Source organism: Myotis nattereri (genome assembly GCF_964212035.1).
Source record: "Myotis nattereri genome assembly, chromosome: 17".
In the NCBI taxonomy this organism is placed as follows: domain Eukaryota; kingdom Metazoa; phylum Chordata; class Mammalia; order Chiroptera; family Vespertilionidae; genus Myotis; species Myotis nattereri.
Genome location: NC_138092.1, coordinates 15,453,026 through 15,477,669, shown reverse-complemented (window position 1 = coordinate 15,477,669; position 24,644 = coordinate 15,453,026). Strand labels below are relative to the sequence as shown.

At 36.8% G+C, this 24,644-nt stretch overlaps 1 protein-coding gene across 1 annotated transcript in view; it reads right to left on the bottom strand.

Annotated features, from left to right (window-relative positions):
• The window catches only part of ZFPM2 (zinc finger protein, FOG family member 2), a 314,865-nt gene extending 310,298 nt beyond the window's left edge, over positions 1-4,567 (bottom strand). Inside the window, exon 1 of the mRNA XM_081111219.1 lies at positions 4,470-4,567. The gene's annotated coding sequence lies outside the window, so the exon portion shown is untranslated. The remainder of the gene's footprint in view (positions 1-4,469) is intronic.
• Between the last annotated feature and the right edge of the window lie 20,077 nt (positions 4,568-24,644).

The following is a 24,644-nucleotide window of genomic DNA, read 5'->3' as shown; positions in this document are numbered from 1 at the left end:
TTTGGGTTTCTCCACTCTTACACCATCCAAAAATAATTTACCTCATGGAAAGTCAGACTTCCATGAATCGATCTGTAATATATAATATAAAAGTTATTTATAATTGTATTCTACTAATTCATCAAACAGTTAATGAAGGTTATTATTTTCGTTTGCATTTTTATTAAAATGTCCCAAATATCTAACATATAAATATCAAAATCTACTTAAATAAAATACATGCTTATCTTGAAAAGTTCATGTCAAAGAATCTACATAACTACTTGCCCTAAATTTTATATCTGTGTATATTTGCATTAATACACATGTACTTATTTGCATAATTTGAGTTACATGTTCCTTTATTAGAGCTCCTGGAAATTTCAATTATAGCTGCTGTAAGTCTGATGGCGAGACCTAGAATTACTCAATATTAAACCAGAAAAATCAAATTATTCAGTATTCCCAATTGTAAGACGAAGTAACAATGTTTATAATAACATAACCTAGAGAGTTAGTATTCTTAGCGTTAATATAAGTAAGATGTGACTTTTATGGTGATTCTTTCATAGTGATAAATCATGAATTTATAACAATTTTTCTGAATTCTCTTCCCCAAGTCTCCTTCTAAATCTAAATACATAAGTTAATACTCTAGACCAGTGGTTGGCAAACTCATTAGTCAACAGAGCCAAATATCAACAGTACAACGACTGAAATTTCTTTTGAGAGCCACATTTTTTAAACTTAAACTATAAACGTAGGTACATTGTTATTAACTTAATTAGGGTACGCCTAAGGCTTAGGAAGAGCCACACTCAAGGGGCCAAAGAGCCGCATGTGGCTCGCAAGCCGCAGTTTGCAGGCCACGGCTCTAGACTTTGTCCAGGGATTATTCCAAAGATTTCTTTAAAAGATAAAGCCAGAGATGTAAACACTATTTCCAAATAAGGTCAACGTTCTTAACTATCCCTCACTGTTTTAAGGAAAGGGAAACCCATTAACATCTGCTGAATCCCATGCTCTTCCAATCTCTGTGCTAGATACTTTCTATATATCAGCCCTTTCAAATGTCACCCGCATAACAATGTTTCAGTGCCGCTACTATTCTTTCCATTTTACAGGTAAGGAACCTGAGGCCTGGCTGTTTAATATGCCTTAGCTCACAAGGCCCCAAGCATCCATGTGTGAACTCAAGCACAGATCTGTCTGACTCTTCAATTCGTACCTTTTCTTCTATAGTTTAGGCCATTCCCTACTTCCTAGCTGGACATACTTAACTAGTGCATCAATGACTGCAATGCAACACAGGAGTAATTAAAAGAGGTTAAGGAGAGAAATAGCATCAAGAGAGTGTGGGCAGCATCATACAACACCTTTGGACTTCCCCCTAGCACCTTTCAAAATTATTAGTCCACAATAACCATTGATTGATTGATTAAGTGTATAAGAATATTGATAAACTGAAATACAGCAAGGGTGATAAAACATGAAACGTGTGAGGGTAATAAAAGAAAAGAAGAGGTATTTAATGTAGGCAGAAGTGATATAAGCGAAGTACAGGCAAATACAGATGAAAAGGAGAAAGAGGGGATGACAAGTACCTATGAATTAGGTTCATATAATTAAACATTAAAGAATTTCACACCACAGAACTGGTTTCAAATGTAAGGTAATTTTTGCAAAAGATGTTTAGGCCCCACCCAATCCTAAGAGTGAACAAAGGTCCAAGCAATTACTAAATGTGCCTTTTAGTTGAATAACAAACAAAGAAAAAAAAGTTCTCACTGTAAAGCTGGCATTTGATAAAAATAGAACACTGCAGATAGGAGTTGATTCATTATTGAAATGAGCCATCAAGAAAGGTTGTGGAGCCGTCTTCAATCAAACCCTTTAAAAATAAGATAAATCCTAATCTATCTTAAATGATGTCAGCTCTATGCCTCAAATTCTTTAGATAATTTCCTTGTCCTTTTATTGTGTCTATTTTTAGAGAAAACCGCCTATCTTAGAGTGACTGAATTGGGGGGGAGGGCCTCAACATTAGGAGACCTTGAAGTCACACCTGGCTCATTACCTCATGTCTTAGCTAATAATTTGTGGTTAAATTCAAAAGTAGATGCATTTTTGTGCAACCACAGATACTACTATTGGGCTTTAAAAAAATGCCGAGAAGAATTTTAAAAGGTTCTGCTTCAAGACTCAACAATTCCAAAGCCATAATAATGACCACGTGCATTTTATGTGTATACTTCTTACAAATTCCATAATATGATTTTCTGCATTTGACAACTGGGAATACAGGCACAGAGATAGTAAGCAAATTGCTAAAAATGGCCGAGCAAATTAATGGCAAATCCAGAATCTGAAACTTAAATGCTTAGAATCCAGAGCTATTTCTAACACGGTCATTAAAACCTGGATAATTTTATCTCAATACAGTTGGAAAATACCAATAATGTTTTGTGAAGAACAAAAATCTGAGTAAAGCCCTAACTGGTTTGACTCAATGGATAGAGCATCAGCCTGCGGACTCAAGGGTCCCAGGTTTGATTCCGGTCAAGGGCATGTACCTTAATTGCGGGCACATACCCAATAGGGAATGTGCAGGAGGCAGTTGATCAATGTTTCTCTCTCATCAATGTTTCTAATTTTCTATCCCTTTCCCTTCCTCTCTGTAAAAAAATCAATAAAATATATATTTTAAAAAATCTGAGTAAAAGTATTGATATAATCTCTATATAATTGCAAAAGTAAAAAAAAGTCCTCTATACTTTCTCCTGATTAAAAGACATAAATATTCTACCTTAAAAACATAAATATCCAACAGTCTTTTGTTGAACCTCATCAAAAAGTTTCACAGTAATTACAACTTTTTTTTTTTTGCAAAATAGGGGAAAATGTTTTATCAATTTTACTGTACATATTAAAATTTTTCTCATACACATACCTGCTTAAAGACATACATTTTTCTTTAAAGTTTTTACATATTCATATGTGTCACAAAAAAAGAACATTTCTCCACTGTCAACTACAGAAAATTTTCATTAAATCAGACAGATTAAATTAATTTCACTTAAAAGTGAAAAATCATATCCTGAATGAAGTTATACTTTAACTTACTCCTCAGTATATTTTGTACATTTTTAATCAAAGGCAGTCTTCCCTGAATTGAAAAGACAGAATTATGCAATAAGGTCAGAATGCCAGAAGTCCACATTTCCTTTTAAACGCTTAAAAACTGGTTTTATGGTACTTTATATACATAATACACTAGAGGTTCGATGCATGAAATTCGTGCAAAGGGCTCGGCCCTCGCATCCGCAGCAGCTTGCCTCAGCCCTTGCAGCCATGGCTTCATCCTGAAGGTCGTCCAGTAGGACGTCCGGAAGGTCATCCAGAAGGTCATTTGGCTATCTGGTCTAATTAGCATATTAATGCTTTTATTATTATAGATTTTCATCCAAAATCTTGTGTAACATTATGCTATGGTACACAGAATACAAACATTTGTGTGTCTCATGAGTAATATTAGAAATGACATCCTAATAATCAGATAGTGCATCTTCATTTTTGTTTGCATTTTATTTTACAGCAGCTGGTTTCAGAAAATTCCTACCAGAGTCCCTCTCCTCTTCACACAGAGCGGAGAGCTAACTGCAAAGTCACACAAGGCTGAAAATGTGATTGAAATGTAGGGATCTCTCTTAATGAAAAATGTTACTGCTTTGAAAATTATGGAGAAAATCACTTCTAAACTCACTTATATTCTTAAGCCCTATGACATAATAGTCTCCATTTATAAATATACCATCAATTGTAAATTACATTGGCACCAAATACAAAGGTGTTGTTTTTCCACAGAGTTTTTATGAACTTTATACATTTATATACAATTATATTGGTGTTTTGGAGTATTTTGATCAGTTTTTGTTTTTCTTGAAATGGTAAGATGTCAGGATCTTTAAAATTAAATTAAGTTTTCATTCATGAAAATGAAAATGTTGCCAAAACCCTGACTCTAAGTGAGGCATCTGTTGGTATTTTCTAAACTTCTAAGTACATATTGAGACCCTATAACTTACAATAGGACTACACTGAAAATTTTTCTTTGAAGTATTATTATGTATTATTATTACTGTTTTGAAGCTTTAAAAATATGCCCAATTTGAATACAGATTTAGCATAAAGATTTCAGTTCAAAGAAAAAGCAAGTAGAGTTGACTAATTCTTCTATGAGTATGAATGAAAACAAGATGAAGACTTCAAGCAAAGGTAACCTTTGGTTTTTATAATTTATCAAAAAGATAAAATTTTCTTTAGATAATGATGTTTATTTAACCTCCCAAGTAACCAGTATATAAACAAATAACTTTTTTAAGATCAGAGTTGAGGTCATGAAGAGTTTATGACCTAATTATAATTTGAGAAAACCCAGTGAACTTCTGATAGTAGCAACAGGTGGCTGCATTTTAAATTTTCTGTCCTACCTGGTCCATCCCAGTCACCCGTCTCCACTCCAGGCTGCCCTGGCTTCTCTGACTGCGTGTCCCCATCTGACTCCGCCGTCTCCTGGACGCCTTCTTCATCACCTAGGAACACCAACACACAGAGAGAAAGGGGAATGAGGATTTAAACTTGACATTTAAGTCCTTGCAGCGGGATGTGCTTAGAATATGTCTGATTACATATTCATTACATATATTGTCATTATACTGACAATGTCCATGATTATTCATTTTGATATCTATTACAGCTTGATAATAAACAAAATCAGCATTATTCATTAATAAAGTTAACTGCTATAAACAATAAAAAGCATTCCCATAAAATTTTTCATTTGAAGTTAATAGTCTACATAAGAAGAAAAGTTAAAAAGCAGTGTGTAATTTTTATAATACCCTCAATACAGAAAATCTTAACTCACTTATTTCTGAGTTATAATTTTTATAGAGACAAGATGCAAAAGACAACATTAAATATCATAGAAAAGACATATTTATGTTTGGGGTTGAATATTGGTTATTTTAAAGAAGATTTTATTTTTTCCCCAGCTTTAGGCTTGCTAAAACTAGGCCATATTTACTTTTTAAATGGGTCTAGAAAAGGCTATATTTAAATGATTAGAATATGTGATGAGCCAGTGACTCGGGCCTCACAATGCAAGAAGCTATATAGAGAGGTATCCTTGTAATACAGAGAGTACAGCCAGTCTGGACAATCCCATGCCTTCATTTTCACATAATAAAAGAGAAACATAATACTTTTTGAGCACAAGTACAGACAATACTGTGGTGAAGGCCTGGGGTGGAGGGGTGGGGGACAGGTGTGAGCGACAAGGCGTCAATGGGGGGGAAAGGAAGACATCTGTAAGACTTTCAACATTAAAGCTACATTTAAAAAAATAAGTATAATTATGCCAAAGAAGGAGAAACACATTAACAATGCAAGCACATTTTAAAAGTAAAAATATAATTTTAAAGTAATTTTATTTTAAACCAACAATCAGAGCAGTCCATGAATAATTCCAATGAGGACAATTAAGATACAGAAATACAGAGCCCAGAAGCATAAAATGACATTGTCCAGGAAGAACCTATTATGACCAATTTTGGACTTCTACCTTCATAGTGAAGTCAGTGAGAAGAACTAGGTTATTTCAGTGGGGGACTGATATGACCAGGTGACATACGTTCAATAATGTATATAATAAAAGCCTAAGCGACCATTACAGTGGAATGACCAGAACGACCAGTGACTTTGATGTGCACTGACCACCAGGGGGCAGAAGCTCACGGTAGGAGCTGTACCCTGGTGGTCAGTGCACTCCTACAGGGGGAAGTGCTTCTCAGCTAGAAGCCAGGCTCATGGCTGGCGAGCACAGCAGTGGTGGTGGAAGCCTCTCTCGCCTCCATGACAGCGCTAAGGAGCAGCAAGCCAAGCAGTAAGGAGCAAGGGGTCCCGGACTGCAAGAGAGCGTAGGCCGGGCTGACGGACCCTCACACCCTCCCCCACCCTCCCCCCAGTGCACGATTTTCATCCACCAGGCCTCTAGTTAGCATATATTTATTGAGTTTCTATAAACACACTTTTTTTGGTCTGGTCTTTGACTTTCTCTTTATTCATTCCATAACAACACTGACTCATGTCTCAGATAACCTTGTCCGAAATTTTTGTGAGACTATAGTTCACTCTACTCTGAAATATTTTATTAGGCAAATTACTTATTTGGAAGAAGAAAAAAATAATGACAAGTATAGTGAGAAACAAGTATGTTTGGAAAAATATATCAGAACCGTCAAATATATCAGAATCACAAACATGAGAAGTAAAAAGTTTTCATTTGAATCTGTAAAAGTTCATCTTTATTGAACAGAAGTGATATACATCATTATTAATTGATTAAAATACTACATTTTGATTCCTAGGCACTGTGTTGAGCATTAAGAACACAAAACAAAGATTGGCCCTCTTCTCACCTAACATGCAGGCTATGACAGAGACAAATCAATAGATTGCAACCTCACATGATGAGTGCTTTGATGGGAGCGTCCATGATATACGAGAGGCACACAGGCATGACACCTGACATGGACTTGATGCAGTAGAGGCTTCCTAGAGGAAGGAAGCAAAAACATATCTGACATTTTGCAGGCTTGATCTTAGAGGAAACAACTCTATAGGTATAATGTCCCAAGGCTCCATTTTTCAGGTTAAATATGAATAATGCCTTATGAAAAACATTATAGAAATTTCATTGTTGTGGCAAGAAAAATGGCAGCTTAAGGTGGTTAAACTTAAACCATTTCAAAGATATAAGAGTTGTGTCCAGATGAAGTTTCAAGATGCCAAAGAGAAACAGAAAAATATTGCTATCATATGATAGTTAACTGAACAAAGTCCTTTCCTTCATTTGATATAGGCTGAATTTACCCATGATTATTCTCATCCAGTATCACTAGGAAAAGAAAATGGTAGAATGACTACAAATCTCAGCAGACCTTCGATGCACAGAGAAATTTGGTCAATAGCTCAAAATGAAAATTCTATAGTTCAGCTTATTAAGGGCTTGATTGAACTAGTAATTTCATAAAGTAAAATAAGTTCATTAAATGTCACTTAACGGTCAAATCAAAACTACAGAGCTTAGCTATGGTGAATTGTGCTGCTATGAACATAGGGGGTGCATGTATCTTTTCTGATTGGTGTTTCTAGTTTCTTGGGATATATTCCTAGAAGTGGGGTCACTGGGACAATTGGGAGTTCCATTTTTAGTTTTTGGAAGAAACTCCATACTGTTCTCCACAGGGGCTGTACCAGTCTGCATTCCCACCAGCAGTGAATAAGAGTTCCTTTTTCTCCACACCCTCTCCAGCACTTGGTTGGTTGATTTGTTGATGATAGCCATTCTGACAGGTGTGAGATGGTACCGCATTGTCATTTTGATTTGCATTTCCCTGATGTTTAGTGACTTTGGGCATGTTTTCATATGTCTCTTGGCCTTCCTTATGTCCTCTTTCAAAAAGTATCTATTTAGGTCTGTTGCCCATTTTTTTATTGGTTTATCTTCCTTTTGTTAAATTGTATGAAAAAAAAACACACAGATCCAGAGACAGAGAAGCATCGATCAGACCATCAAACCTCAGAGGGAAGACAGGGGAATGTGGAGGTAAGGGGGAGAGATCAACAAAGGACTTTTATGCATACATGTAAGCCTAACCAATGGACACGGACACCAGGGGGGTGAGGGCATGAGAGGGGGGTAACGGGGGGATAAGGACACATATGTAACACCTTAATCAATAGAGAAAAAAGAAAAAATATTTTTAAAAAAACAAAACTGTAGAGCTTAGATTTCAACTTGTGCCAACATCTTGAGCAATGCTCGGTATTGATAATCCTGATTCATGGGATGCTTTGCTCCAATTTGTTTCAAAATGCAGCACATATCATTAGAACTACTGAAAAGAATTGCAAAGTATTTAATGAAGCACTGTGAAAATAGTTGATTGTAAACAATTAGCAGCTCAAAAGAAATTGCATTTATTTAAGCTATTTATGAAACTGGGTGATATATATACACACACAGACACACACACACACACACACACACATAGACATATACACACACATACATATATCTTCAATAAAAATAAATCCTGAGAGAGAGAAGAATAGTTTAAAGTTTCTGCCTGATTATTTAATGGTGTTTTCTCAAAGAAAGAATGCAAAAAAAAAAAAAAGGGGAAAGATGACCAAAAACACAAGAATGTCAAATAAAATTCTAGTTTTTAGTGTAAAAAACAAAATGAGTCATAACTAAATGTATATTCATCTCAATATCTGCTGTGTGCCAGACACAGAAATCATAAAGGTGAGTAAGACAGAGATCATGTCACGAAGCTCAGATTCCGCATTAGACCTACACTCGGCTACCACCTTGCGTACCACCCAGCACGAGCTGAACACTTTATGGCATCACTTCAACTACTCTGCCATATACTAGCATCCTTGTAATTCAGAGGAGCACACCAAGAGGCAGGTAAGTGGGAAGATGCCCAGGCACACTGCTAGGAGGGCCAAGAACTGATCCTGAGCCAGTCTGAACCCAAAGACCAAACTTCAAGCCATAATTACATTACAAAGTTTATTAGATTTCAAACAACAAAGAGCAAGATGGGATTTGGATAGTGGTTTTCCCCATAAATAAATCTTGTTTCTTCATTATGCTACCATATTAAAATGAAATGTTTAATGGATTTAATCTTTATAAGCGTTACTTTACGTGGGACTCAGTAAAACCAACTACACAGAGATGCTTAATCAATAACCATTGCTCACTGACCAGTGAGGTAATTAGATTTTGGTTTCATTCTTTTTACCGTAATCTACTGCAATAGCATTATATTCATTAATTAACTGCTTTCAGCACACTATTTCTATTTAATAACTAAAATATGTCACATGTTTCAAGTTTTACAGCTTTCATCTTCTAAGTTTATCTCAGGAAACTAGCTCTTATTTTTATGGTAATGTTTTACCTAATTCATTCTTAATCTTCTTACTAGTGAAAAATAAAATTATTAAAAATAATTTAATCTAATATGAAATCTCTGAATTACTTTCAGGAAACACTATTTTCCTTCTCAATACAGGTTTCTTTCTTATCAATATACTTATTCTCATGGAAAGTGTATAAACAAAACTTCATTTTGATATTAGCTCAATTCAAGCTTCTACTCGATTTGAATGGAAATGACTGTACTGACCTGTGTTCTTTTTTACTTCTATTCATTTTTAGTTTGTAAGTTTGAAATCAGCACTCCAGAGTAGCTTATGAAAAAAAAAAATGGCATGACAATTAACAAGCCAACACAGTAAAAACAAGTTTGTTAAGATACTACTTCGAAAGCTTTTTTGGTAAAAAAAGGAAAGGGAGAAAAGGATGCTAGATAGAGAATTATCAAGAGACCTAGGAATGCATTTGACATTCATGCATGTACTTGCTAAAATCCTTTATTCACAACCTTTCATATAGAAATTTCAGTGAACGTTTAGCAAAGCACAAACACATTTAATGGGATAATCACTAAATATGTTCAGAAACGGACTCATATAATGATGAAATGGAATAAATGCCAAGCAGTAACAAAATCTATAAGATTTCTAAAATTATGGCTATGGAGTTAATGGTTTCCCATTGCGAGATTAAACTCTTTCGTTGGTCTTTTAAAAGATATCATGCATATTTTATGGGCCCTTACATTTTTCTTAGTCTAGTTTTCAGAATCAATGAGACCCCTATTGGAGGAAACTGAAGGTGTTATTGAGCAATAGAGTCCATAGCACACATGACTGGGGGAAATGAACTGGAATATAGTCTTTGAAACACATGAAACAGAATCTCAAAATTCCATATTAGGTAGTGTTGGCAAGGTGATCAAAGCCAAGGGCTCTCCTCGACAGGCAAAAATCATTTCAAAAACACTAGCAAACATCCTTTCGCCAAAAGTTAGATATTCCTGTCGGAATTCAAGATGTGCCACACTCTGAGACAGTCACATCTTCAGCACAAAATAACAGGAGTGCTTGAAAGCAGTCAGGCAAGCAAACGGCCTTTCTCAACCTTGCTCTTTTAATCCGTGTAGTTCCTATCAATAGTAACCTCTTATAGAAATGCTCGTACAATATAACTATTGAACTTTCCTGACTAGGAATGCTACTGTCGCTGTTAGTCATCCCTATAATGTATTTTGCAATCAGCTAAATCATCAAAGTATTTTTTAACAATGAACAGTTCAGAAGTGACAGATCGACTTTCTTGTTCACAACTGCTTATCAGAGAAAAGATATCACATATGTTTTCCAGGTGCTTCCTATAGTTAGGGTACCTTCACAGAAGCCGCTCATGAAAGATAAGGTCATAAAAGAGATGAAAAATGTGAGCTTCATACACTTATGGTTTTATCATCAGACAAGATAGCTTTGGTTAAAGTACTTTAACACTCAAAAAAACAGAAAACTGCAGCTCATACTGAAGGGCGAGGACATGCAAGTTTAAGATTCAGTTTGGGTTTGCTTTGCCTAATAGCCTCACAATGTTGTTTGGCTTGAAACAATTGTTTGGTTACCCATTAGCCAAACAAAAGTGTCAGGTTAAATGAACTGTGCATTGCTAAACTGTAGACAGAGTTAGATTTCCAGATACACAAAATAAAAACATGGACTGATTTTTTGCTCATACCTAAAAGGAAATCTAAACATTTCAACTGAAAAAAGAACAGGTTTATTATTCTGTGGATTCCTACTATAATGGTCTCTGACTCAAGTCTCCTTTTGAATTGCTACAAATGTATAAGAAATGCAAGTTTGGGGTTTTTTTTGCCAAGTTTGGGATACTCAGCACACAATGAACTTTAAAAAAAATGCATGTGATTTCCTTGTACCTTATATAACAGCCTTTTCACAATCTAGAATATGAACAATTAAGCAGATTCAAAAAATAGATTCCATACATTTTCAGACCCTGGATGAGGAAACAATACAGAAACAGTTGATGACAGGGGTTCCAGGGCTAAATCTTATTTTGAAAAGAAACTCAATCTGTACACCCAACGGGTGACTATTGCAATCTGTGGCATTTTACTATAGTCTGTAACAGCTGTGGGCAAACTACGGCCCGAGGGCCGGATCTGGCCCGTTTGAAATGAATAAAACTAAAAAAAAAAAAAGACTGTACCCTTTTATGTAATGATGTTTACTTTGAATTTATATTAGTTCACACAAACACTCCATCCATGCTTTTGTTCCGGCCCTCCGGTCCAGTTTAAGAACCCATTGTGGCCCTTGAGTCAAAAAGTTTGCCCACCCCTGGTCTGTAAGGAAAAATTCTTGAAAATACCAACATGTATGGTCATGATAGCATTTAAAAGTCACATTAAAAGTACTGCTAACTTAGGAAGGAAAAAGCGATTTATAAACTCTTTCTGCAGTACTGAACATTTATCCTTGATGTCAATATCATCCTTCATGTGAAACGAGTTTCTCTCAAACCTTCAGTCCCCTGAAGACCTAGAGCGTAAGGGAAATTTCCACTGAGTTAAAATAAGGCAAATTCTCAGCAGCATATCATTCAAAGAATTCAATTTTATTCCTCATTATTTCTCTCGGCAAGCACCTGCCAAAATCACATATATAAACAAGTATGGGGGAAGGACATCCTATTTAGATGATGTTTCTACAATATGTATTTGAAAGTTTACATTTAAATAATTTATTTTTTTTCTCCCGCCCTTAAAAAAATCACACAACAACAAATAAAGAAACCCCAAAAACACTGCAACTACTATATTCCATTTGGAGGAGGATTCTACACAATTAAGTCATCTCTTGTTCAAAAGCCACGTCTGGGAGCCTGTAGATGAGGAACTGTGATTTACCTATGCATCTACCTGCTATTCCATGAATCAAGAAACCCTGAGGTCCTCATTTTGCTGACCTCAGTCATCTAGCATTCACTTCCGGAAGTCATCATCACCAACAACAACAAAAAGTAAAGCCAAATCTCACCATCTCTGAAATTGTCTCCTCAACAAGCCGACCTAATCTAACAGAAAATCAAACCAGTTAGAGAAGGTTTATTTGAGCATTGTTTTCCATATAAGCTTACTCTTTAGTCTTTTCCTTTTTAACAACATAATTCGTTTCCAGAGAGGCTATTGCTCTCATAATCCATCTAAGGATATGATTCATAACCAATCACTCATTACCATAGAGTTTCATTAATACAATATAATTTGCTTATCTTAAATGGACTGTATGCAAGCCATATATCCAGAATGCTAAGGACAATGGAGAATGCATGTCTTGGCATGCTCTGGGGCAGCAGCCAACAATGACTTTGGTCGATATCTAAATGCCCTTTATCCAACACTGGTTCACACACCTAATAAAGAATGACTCTCCAAGCTCACAGATAGGGGGTCACATTCACTTCTTCTGATAAACCCTGTTTTTGCTACTGCTTGACCATTGAAATTATATCTCACTCTTTTATTTTCTCTCTCTACTGTGGCTTAGGGCCATGGTCGGCAAACTGCGGCTCAAGAGCCACATGCGGCTCTTTGGCCCCTTGAGTGTGGCTCTTCCTAAGCTTTAGGAGTACCCTAATTAAGTTAATAACAGTGTACCTACCTATATAGTTTAAGTTTAAAAAATTTGGCTCTCAAAAGAAATGTCAATCGTTGTACTGTTGATATTTGGCTCTGTTAACTAATGAGTTTGCCGACCACTGGTTAGGGGAAGCTCAAATTTGCATTTAATGTTTCAGCTTTCAAGATCTTTATCTTCATCTCTTATGCCTCCTCTCATTATTTCCTGCCTTTCACTCTATGCTCATTGTCCTTACTGATCTCTTAGGCCCATACCTCTCTCTCCTGGGTCAACTCACACCACAGCGCCCATTCTCTCTTTGCAGGCTCATCAGGCTCTCGCCAACCTCGTGCTGTTCCCTCTACCTGGGACCCTCTGACTTCTTTTTACCTAGTTAATGCCTACTCAGCATTAGATGCCAGCTCAAGTGTGCCATCCTTAGGGACACTTCCCCCGAATATCCTCACTAGGTCCAACCACAGAGCACCACTTGTGTGCCTATGTTATAATTTAAATTCTAGAATAGCCAGAACCTTCCCTGTGCCTACTCACATGGAATTCACAGCATGTCTCACAGTGTCTGATACAGTAGGTGTTCAATAAATATGTATGCCATTGGATACAGCATGCATGTGGAATGGACTGACGGCCACAATGCTTTGAGTCATTAATGATCCCCCAACTCAAGCAAAAATAAAAACAGTGCCTTCTGCACAAGCTGAAAACTCTCCATAGTAACCAATGTAGAGTTGGCATGTAGCTACCTGATAACGACCACATTGTCTAGCCTGTCTTTTATTGAGATGGACCACTACTTGAGACTGTGTTCTGGACCATGAGGTATAAGTGGGAAGGCCTGTTCTTACAACTGGATCTAATACTAATTAAGTTTTCGTATCCGTGGGGATAAAAGTCTTCCAGGTCTCGGCAGCCTCGCCCCAGCTCAGATCCATATCTAGCTTCCACCACCAGGGATATTCCGAGCCTGTTATCACAAGACCCACTCAGGCTTTCCCACAAGGTCTCCCCACATCGCCTCCTCCCTCAGGGCCAGCGAGAGGTCCTTGGCTGCTGGTGATAACACAGAAAAACACAGATAATATCCACAGCATCGTCTAGATTTTCAGAAACGTGGGAGAATTTTTTCTCCTGTTTTAATTTTTAACTCAGTACTCTCGGGAGTATGTGTGCTATCTTTAGGCTCAGGTAAACGCAGAGTGATAACAGACTTGAAATTAAAATTCCTACTCTAAATACTGAGACATTTTAGAAATCTTATTCAAGGTTTTCTAAAAATTAGGAACTTGAAACCAAACATAACATTTTTTTTAAATATTTTGATTTTTATTGATTTCATAGAGGAAGGGAGAGGGAGAAGGAGAGAAACATCAATGATGAGAGAGAATCCTTGATCAGCTGTGTCCTGCACGCCCCCTACTGGGGATCAAGCCCTCAACCCAGGCATGTGTCCTTGACCAGAATGGAACCTGGGACCCTTCAATCTGCAGGCCCACCCTCTATTCACTGAGCCAAAGCAGCTAGGGCCAAATTTAACATTCTTGATCATTGCTGTTAGGAGACATGTTTACAAAAGATACTAACAAGGATTGATTCAGGTTTTGTGGGGCCTGAAGCTTATAAAATTTAGGAGGTCCTCCTTAAAAGAAGAATACAGAGTCATCATTACAAAATTGGGCGCAGGGGTTTGAAAGGAGTCTTTACAAGCGAGGAAGTTTAGATCTACACCACACTACATTATAGTCTTAGGCCTCTCACTCAATATAATAATATCTAAATTAAACAATTTTTAAATAAATGTGAAAGGTGAATGAGTCAATCTAATATTTATTTGATAATGTTATGGATTTTACATAAATTTTCAAAATTTCTTCCTTTTATTAATGATCTGATTCTTTAAGGCTACCTTACAAGTTCCTCCAACACAACGGCCAGTATTATAGAGAAAACATCCTTCATTTTTAAATTGGGTTTTTCTTAGGATATAAACTATTTTCTCTGTTCGTTTTTTCCCCAGTATTACTCAATGTGTTTGCAGAAGTGTTTCTTGTTAGGAGTTACAGTATTTTGGTATTCCCTTTAGGAGTCCACCACTAGGACAGGATATAGGAACCCAGGACACAAGAATTAAATGAGGCAGATACTTGATGGTGAATAGTTTCCGTAATAGAATGATGCACATTACTACAAGGAAGCTTGAGCATGAACACACTGCTTCCTTAATCAGCCCCAAATCAACATTTTCTCCACTTCTTATACATATTTCCTTATCTCACTTGTGCATATATTTGCCCCCCTCCCCCACTTACTAGATGAGCGTATCTTTAAGAAACAAGAACATTCTTTATATATTCCCTTCTGCCTTTGTGCATGTGTGGTCATATGCGGGCAATCGCAGACATCTATGCTAATAAAATACAACCAGAAATAAAAAAACATGAATTTTCAGTGTTGGTTAACTAGCCTGGACCATAACTTGCATTGAAACAAATAAACAAAAAAAGCTTATCTAAAATCCCAAGTACAGTGCCTTGTGCTAAGTCTAAGGCAACAACAGAAATTACATCAAACCCCATTGTTAAATAGGTAGGCGGGGGAAAGTGTTTCTTGCACATCTGTACCACAGATTTCCAACGTGATAAATCTCTATCTTTGAAAAATAGCCCTTAAAAAGAACTTCCCTTCTCACTGTCAGAAAAATATAATCACAGCCTCCTGTCTGTGCAATTCCACTTTCCACGTCTGCTCTGTGCGTAAGGCTCGGTAAGATACAGCCACTGTCAAGTTTCAGAACAGTTCCTTGTCTAATCTTTCTACTTCCCCAGATCTTCGATACAGAACCTGTTAGAATGTATTGCTTACTTTTCCAGTTCCTATGTTTATCTCACGTCCACTCTTACCATCTGCTGTACTGCATTTCCTTCAGAAAAGTGAAAAGTTTTCACAGTGCCCAGAGCGTTCCCTGCAAACAATGCCCTATTCCCCTCTTCCTTCCTTCCTTTCTCCACTTTTTATTTGGTCTTATTTTGTGTGAAGGTCAAGCTGTGTTAAAGAGTTCACTTACCAAACTTTTTTCTGCAGCGCTGAAATTCCTACCCTAAGAGTTTGGATGGGTATGTAAACATGTTTGCCACTTATTACTGGCTTCTGCCCAAACGTTTTGCTTTGTCCCCGCTCATTTGAATTACCTGAAAACAACTTCACAGCAAACAAGCAGTGAGGAATTGTGGCTTTATTTCATGCCACCCAATCAGGGTAATTTCATCATCCAGTTAGTATAATAAGCCTAAAGAGCTTGCAATATAACTCTCTCATTCTATCAAAATACCAATTCTACTCACTGCTGGTTAATTCATTAAAGAAGTGCCAAAATGATAGGAATCATCTAAGCACACCCTTTACTCACTTGCTTTAACTTATTTATTTATTGTTTTTTATAAATGCCCTTCTTCTTGACCGACACATCAAACAAGCAGGTATAATTACAGAATTCCACGTTAAAAATACCTTGAAAAGCGAGTTCTACACCTCATATGGCCAGGCTTCCTCAGATGTGTTCATCTGCTTCTACAAGGATTTTATAATGATGGGCATCAGAACACGGAATTAGTTCTCTATTTTTATCAGTACAATCACCTAAGTTTTCATTCAGGATTAACCTTTAGTAGTTTTGTGACTTTGGACACGTTACTGAACCTCTGGAAGTCACAGGTGAAAATAACATCTACGCTGCAGGGCAGTAAATTGATTAGAGATGATACATGTGCAGCAAGATGTCTGACTTTCAGGAGCCATCAGCAGGTGAACGTTGTTATTACCATCATTATAATTCTTATAATTGGTAGGCAGTTTCCATGTCAATCTCCGGAATCTTACAGGACTATAAAAAAAAAAAAAAAAAGCTGAACCAGCAATCTGCATGTGCTATCAGTATCTCCTTCCAGTGGCATCACACATTCAGGTATTTTCCCCCGATCTTTGCAGAACAACAAAAAGTGACTGGCTATCTGACTATATAATTAAATTCTTCTGACCACAGACATCCACATTCCCCTTTACACCGTCTAGGCCAACCAGAGATAAAGATGAGCCCATGAAGTAAGAGAGGGGCAAATGCTTTAACACTGACTGCTGCTTCTGGAATGATCATTAAGCATGGTGAAACATTTTACATACTAACAAGAAAATATGAATTTTATATTAGAATATTAAAGGCTTTGAAAGTCTTATTTGATTTAAACCTAAAAAAAAATTCTAGCACGGAACCAATAAATTATTTTTAACTCACTTATGGTGTTTAAGGTCATAAAATAGAAGACCGGGCTAATTCCAAGAGAACAATTTCTCTAAAATTGATTTCTAAGATCAATTTTATCTCAAATCATAATGTGACCAACAGTCAAATTCAGGTTTGTTAACTATGTTAATTCTATATAATTAAAGTAAATTAGCTTTCCAGGCTTCCTTAAAGCTACTCACATTTTAAACTGTCTTTTAAATAGAAATAGAAATTAATAATTAGCAGATATAAATGATTGTCAAACATTAATGTAGAAATGCATGATATGTATATATGTGTGTATATACATATATGTAATTTCAGCAAATAAAATTGAAAGAACCATATTTTTAATTTAAAATAGCTATTTGTATTATTGCAATTTAATTAAAACTACTTTCTTCATTCAATCTGAAATATCACAGAGAAAACAACATAGCAATAAAAGGGCTTACAAATAAGTGGTTCTCCTTTACAGTGGTCAGCTAAAATTAATGATTAACTAACTCAATATCTAGCTGAAAAGTGAAAAATTCAATTAGTCATGCAGATGTCTGATTTGCAAACAGATGTTCTGATATCCAGATGTTCTGATTTGTATACATAACAGGAGATTAAATTCTTACTCTTCTCCTGATTTTCAACATTGTAGGGAAAACAACAAACCTACACTAAATTTTACAGGTCAAAAAAATGTTCTTACACTTGCAAAATCCTTAAACCTAAAACCAAAAAGACAATATTTCTGAATGGTAAAAATGGCTTTATATTCACTTGCAATTTTTATTATTAACATCAATGAAGCTGGTATAAAATAAGGATGTAACTACAACTTAGGCAAAGACCTCTTGACATCCTATGAAGCAGAATAAAACACAATGATTACAAAATGAAACTGTATCACAAATTATAAAATAACTCTATAATTATGTATTTTGTCAAGTTTTAATATGTTTCGATAATGTCTAGCAGATTGCACAGTGGAGATCTATTGATGATCAGCTCACGGAAGAAACAATGGATTTAGTTTATAATATGCCAAAAAGGGGTATAATTATCATACACGATTCATATAAATGATATCATCATGAGTCATTTCAACAAGGCATAAAATCAATCATTTCAATTTTGCTGAAATTCTTACGATGATAAATCTGCAAACAGAGATGAAGTAAACAGACCAAGCTTGATCTGACCTTTACATACTCAAACTAAGTCATAGACAAAATTGGCGCACCTTTCAGTTCCATCAACACCAAGAAAATTCTGACACCCCCCTCTCTCTCTCTGAGAATAAATTGCCATCAAATGCTCCCTCATTTTTCCCAGAATGGCAGTTTAAGAAAAAAAAAAAATCAATCTGATTCCAAAGAAAAACTGTTTTTTTGAGGATTTTAAGGTGGCCATACACGAATGAAAGTACAGTGTCAGAAGGTTTAACCTCATGAGATAAAAATACCAATAAGATACTTATAGCCTTTATTTCTATTTTCAAGCATGAACTCATTTTCACTCTGTGTGGCTGGGTGAAGAGAAATTTACATATTTTTAAAAGAACGACTGAATCCCGGAGAACAGAGGGTTTGCCAAGGAACAATAATGTCACGTGGAGGGAGGCGGAGGCAGCGGGGAAGGGAAGGGAAGTCCGTGCCAAGCAAAGCTGGGGGCTGTTCAATCAGCTCTATCGGGGCTCCATCAGTGTCTCCACTCCAGCCAAATCCAGAGGAAACAAGGAGTCAAAGATTCAGGTCAATAAGCTTATAGGCGATTTGCACAAACAGCTCCTCCAGCAAGGTAAACAACAAAGTCATATTGGCTTTTCTTTTTCACGCCTTCTCTTTGAACTCCCTGGTCCTAACACTCTGGAAATGTCAATGTTATATGCAAGAATTTAAAAAGCTCAGCTTCTTAATCCCGCTCAGAAAAAAAAAAAAAAAAAAAAAGGGACAAAGTTGCCTGTAAAGACCTCCTTCCTTATTGAAATCAAAGCGATTGTGGTAGAGCCTCTTTTTGTGGATTCCGATACCAGTTGCCCAAGCATCAGAGGAGACAAAAACACGTCTCACTAAAGGTGTAGAAGAAGAGGAAAGAAACCATATGACTGAAAAGGGTTTATGAAATACAGGTAAACAGACGTTCTGAGCAAAAATAATAATCCTAGCTAGTAAAAGAGCAATATGTAAATTAACCATCACTCTGTGACAAACATGGCGGCACCCACAGCCACAAAGATGGTGATGCTGGCAGGATGCTTGGCTTCCTTCAGACTAAACGCTTGGCTTCTTTTGGGCGGGACGCTTGGCTTCCTTCGTGGCCACAGTGATGAAGGAAGCCAAGCCTCCTGCAAACCACGGCCGGCCACCGAGGACCAGCCTCTGGGCGGTAGCCACAGAGCGGGCTGGAGCAGGCGGAAGGTGGCTCCGGCCCAGAGCAAAGGCAGAAGGCGGCTCCAGCCCAGAACGAAGGCCCGGGTTCCAGGTGCCAGAGGGAAGCTGGTGCCAGCAGCCAGGGAAGGAAGGCCTATTCTTGCACGAATCTCCGTGCGTTGGGCCTCTAGTAATAATAAAAAAAATGAAAAGAAGATAGGAAATAAAGCATGGAAGTTTGATACTGGATCAAATGAAAAACAAGCAGTTACCACTCCCAAGACCAAATCTGTATAAAGGTGTGTTTTCCTTCTTCTTTGCAATATTAAGGATCGAGGCGATATTTTTGTTGCTTTAGCTTAACAAATGGAAGAGAGGGAAAGTAAGTGCCAATAATCTAGACTTGGGTTTGTCATAGTCTAACAAGAAATAGCTTTTTCTCAGTTATTTCTTAATTTTTAAACAAAGCAACAAAACAAAACCTACAGCCAGAAAGAAAAGAAGGGGGTGGGGAGAGGGACATGTCGGTATCTCTGGCAACCTACTGGTAGACACAGTTAAGCACAATATTGAAAATGATTCCGATCCTCATGCCTCCTACTCTTTATCTCTCAGATACCAGGATGTGAAAAGATACCAAAAACACACACCCAACTCTGGTAGGGTGGCAGGGAGCAGAATGACTCATATCACCCTCAAACACCCCAAACTGCTCTTCCGGAAACCACATTAATGAGCCACAGATGGAGTCTCATCAAGCCCTTGGCTACAGGGATGATTCTGATTGGGGTTATCTGTATCTCCTGACAGCTTCCCCAGTTTGCTGGCTTCCATTTCCTGCTTTTTAAAAATAAAATTATTGCATTTATTGGGGGTTACATTGGTTAATAAAATTATACAGGTTTCAGGTGTACAATTCTATAATAAAATCATCTGTATATTGTATTGTGTCTTCACCACCCCAAGTCAAGTCTCCTTTATCACCATTCATCCCCCTTTTATCCTCTTCTACCTCACCCTCCCCACCCCACCCCCACCCCTTTTCCTCTGGTAATCACTGTACTATTGTCTGTGTCTACTGAGGTTTATTTTTACTTTCTGCAGCCCTTTCTTCTCTAGGTACTTCCACGTTGTGTCATACCCTGCCTCTTCTGTTATACACGGATTCTCCTCTGTGGCTCTCCCAAGCCTTCCACAGTGGTGGGGCTCAACAGATTCCTAGAGCAACCAGTTCTACAGGTGTGCGGACACCTCTCCAGCTCCCCAGCTCTCTGCTGTCCTCTTCTGGCTCCCTGCTACACCAGCCTCAGAGACACAGACAACTTGGCTTAGTACTAGGACCTCACTCCCTTTCCTCAGGTCTCTGTTCAAAGGTCACCTTCCCGTCACTATTTATAAAATAGCCTGCAGGTATGCACACACAGACACGCAATGCCACTCTGTGACAATGACTGTCTTTGGTTTTTCTTCACAGTGGTCACCCATCCTATCACGCAATGTTTGTTTATTTATTGTCTGCACCAGAGCATGGGGATCGACTTCTATCTATTGAGAAGGGGGTCTGGCACCCGGCAGATGCTTAATACATGGGTTGAGTTGTACTGAATTTGATCTTGGACAGAACTGGAAGCTTCTGCCAACCTAATTCAGTATCCATTTATGTTTGCTTTGGGTTTGGTATGAATTACTTCCTAGGAGAGAGCTAACTCCAAGTCTAAGTATTCTATTTTCTTTCATATGCATTGTGTTTTCTATTTTAAAGCTTATTTAAAATAGAAATGTAATCTTTACTTTCTGCCTATTACCTTCATCAAATCTTTTTGAATGTCTGAGAAAAATCCATTGTTACACATTATTTCCTTATTTTATGGATCTCCATTATGCTCCCTTTTCCCACTGTAATCTTTCCATATGAACAACTATTAAAATACTTTTGCCCCACCCTGTATTAGCTTCTCTCCCCAGGTGAAGCACTATATCCAAGGATTTCCCTCATTACCGTCATGCCTAGGTCCTAGGACTGGATGTAGGGTTTACCTGTCTTCCAAGAGCAACTTTGATGGCATGAGTTTCCCTTCCAGCCTTCGTTAAAGAGGACAGTTTGTAAGGACCCTCGTTAAGTCTTCTAGACGATCATTACGGATCATTCAAAACTCAGTGACATGCAATGTCTTTAGTTTTAGGTGTTGTTGTCTTTTAAATAGCATTCCATTCTATTGGCTAACAGTGATATTGACCTGACACTCTTCTTCCTGTTCACATATCCTGTGACATCCTCCCCAAATGTGTCCCAAGATATGTTTATTCACTTTAGTCACGAACAACCGTGACTATTTCTAAGAGGAAACCCTCTTACAAACAATCCATAATAGTAGACCAGTTTCAGAACTGCCCCATGTCACCCCACCAAGAAGCTTACTACCTCTGACTTAATCCACAATGGCTAATACATGGGAGAGGTCCCACCTGGCAGCAGTGACAAAACTCAAAGCTCCTTGGGTTGTTTCCCAGACCATTGGGGTTTCCACTGATACTAGTTTGCTTAGTTCTAAGCATGCATAGATGTACTTCTATGTTTACTACATAAACCAGGAGAAAGGCAGAAAAAAAAATCACTGAAGCAAAGACTCCAGTGCCACAGGAAACGTGTAGCACTGATGGGCCCAGCCTTGATGTCTTCGTCATCTGTAAATTCAAGGAAATAATTCTTGCTTGTTTCCTTCCTCTCGGAGATACTGTAAGGCAAGATGCCAAGCTATCTAAACGCACTGAACAAAAGAGGATGACACAAATTAAAAGTAGTACTTTATGTTCTGCTAACATTCTTAAAATCTGAGGGGCACCAAAGCAACCTTGAAGGGTATTTTTTAAAAGAGTCCATTTCACTCATTTCAAAGACGAAAACTAGAAACATTTAAAAATGTCACTGACCAAAAGTAAAAAGTGACTCAGGAAATTCCAATAGGATTTGAATTGTCAGTCTCAAATTTTAGTCCCGTGACTATACCGAGGGTTTGTTAAAGGTGATCTTGTCCAAATGTGTGAATATTTGTGCTTCAGATTCCTTTGAGTAAGCTAACAAAATTGTGACCAACATTTCTTTGACATTAATGTGGAATATGACATTATGAGAGTGATGCAATCATATGTAATCACATGTTTTAGGATGACTAGCAACTTTACTAATGTTAATAAATGCTTTGAGACTTGTCTAAAAGCCATCACTTTACAACAATAAAATAGATAATATCCACACAGAACGGAGGAAAATATTCCGATACTAAGAGTCATTCTAAACACTGAAGATATCCTGTGTAACGTAAAAGATCACTTTCAAAAGGAAGTAGGAACTTTAACCTATATAAGCTGTGTCTCAACAAAGAGTAGAGTTTATTTTCTTTTTTAATAGGAAATTACAATAGCATATGATTGTTTTATACAGAACACAGTTACTAAAATATGAATAAAGAGATAATGTAACTATATGTGCATCCTCAGTACTCCTTGACAATGTGTCAAAACACCTTATTTGGAAAACTTAAGATATTTTAGCCATGTTTTTGTAGTATGTGCTGTTAAACTGCTATCTTTTGTTTAATAAGGAAAAAAAAGAATTTGATGTTCAAAAAGGTTATCTCTTGAGCACATTTGGGCAACTATCTCATTGTTAAATTTTGATCATGGCTGGACCTTTAGGTGAAGAAACTTTCCAAATAAACCAATTAATTTTCCTATGTAGATTGACAAGTTTTAAGTTGTCGTAAACAATTTAGAATGTATGCAAAAAGTATGTTTCATCAATGATGTAAAATTAAGAAAGTTTTTCTTAAGAACAATTCTCACCTGCCTTTTTAATCACAACACTGGCATCATTAACCATTTAAATACACTCTTGTAAAGTTTAATCTATTTTCCTTCCTGAAACTGGCAAGAAAACATAATTATGTGTCACTGAGACTAATATGTGAATTTCTACAGAAAGATTAGCTTCCAATTTTCCAGAGAGAAAATTTTCTCTTCCTACTGAGGCTAATCAACTTAAGTGAAAAATGGATGGATTTCCTAGTATGACTTCAAGGGAAAGCAATATATATCAAAGACTTGTCACTCTTTCATACTAGTTCCTACTGACTTCAGTGGGAATTCCCTGTCTCACTCTTTGAGAGTAAAATAAAGAAATTATTTTCCTATTAAATAAGATGGCAGTAGTTTGAAATAGTAATAGCAGGATTTATCCTGAAAAAATATTATATGGAATTAAGAATTCTTATTCCCACCTATCATCACTTTCTAGTTTCAAACTAAACAAAGAAGAATTATTTTTATAATACGAAATATATCAATTACATATTATTTAATGTCATGTGTGATATATTAAACATTATTTAGGTAATATTTGATGTATTTTTCAATTTTCCAACAGTTCAGCAAATAGTTAATAATACCATTAAACAATATTTTTAATAATTGTAATTCTTTTTTTTTTTTTTTTTTAGTTTCTGAAAGCCTGTCATTCTTCATGAGTTATGGATCTCTTTACTGTATATGGAGGTTATTGTCTGGATACCATAGTTACCTAATCATGTAAGCAGCTGCCATAAGTCTGTTTTCTTCCAATAAACTACTAACTTAAAACTTGGAATTCTACATAGGCCTTAACCAATGATCATCCCAAAAAAGCAAAACATATTTAATAATACCTGTCATTAATACCTCCCTAGAGTAATTGAGAAAAATGTCAGAATCTATACACTAACTCTTTTTTTAAATTTTATTTTCTTCTTTAAAGTATTACAAATAGTAGCACATATGTCTCCTTTTTTTCCCCATTGACCTTCCCCCGGTCTCCTCTAACCCCCGGCACATGCCCTTACCTCACCCCCCCAGTGTCTTGTGTCCACTGGTTATGCTTATATGCATGCATATAAGTCCTTCGATTGATCTCTTACCCCCCATACACTAACTCTTTTAAGGACAAGAGCAGGAAGAATAAATACAACCCTCTAACTCAGTGGTTCTCAACCTTGGCTGCACATTAGAATCACCTGGGAATCTTTTTAAAATCCCGATTTCTGGGCCTCATCCTCCGGAAATTCTGTTTCTTTGTTATGGGGTGAGGCCACAACATTAGTAACAAAGAAACAGAATTTCCGGAGGATGAGGCCCAGAAATCGGGATTTTAAAAAGATTCCCAGGTGATATAATGTGCAGCCAAGGTTGAGAACCACTGTTGCAACTATTGGTTCCTTTCTTTATTGTAACCCCCCAGTATAAGGTAGGTACTCTTCAGTGAACTAAAGGATTTATTTGCTGATAGAGAAGGAAACTGGAATATCTTCAAATAGGTCTAA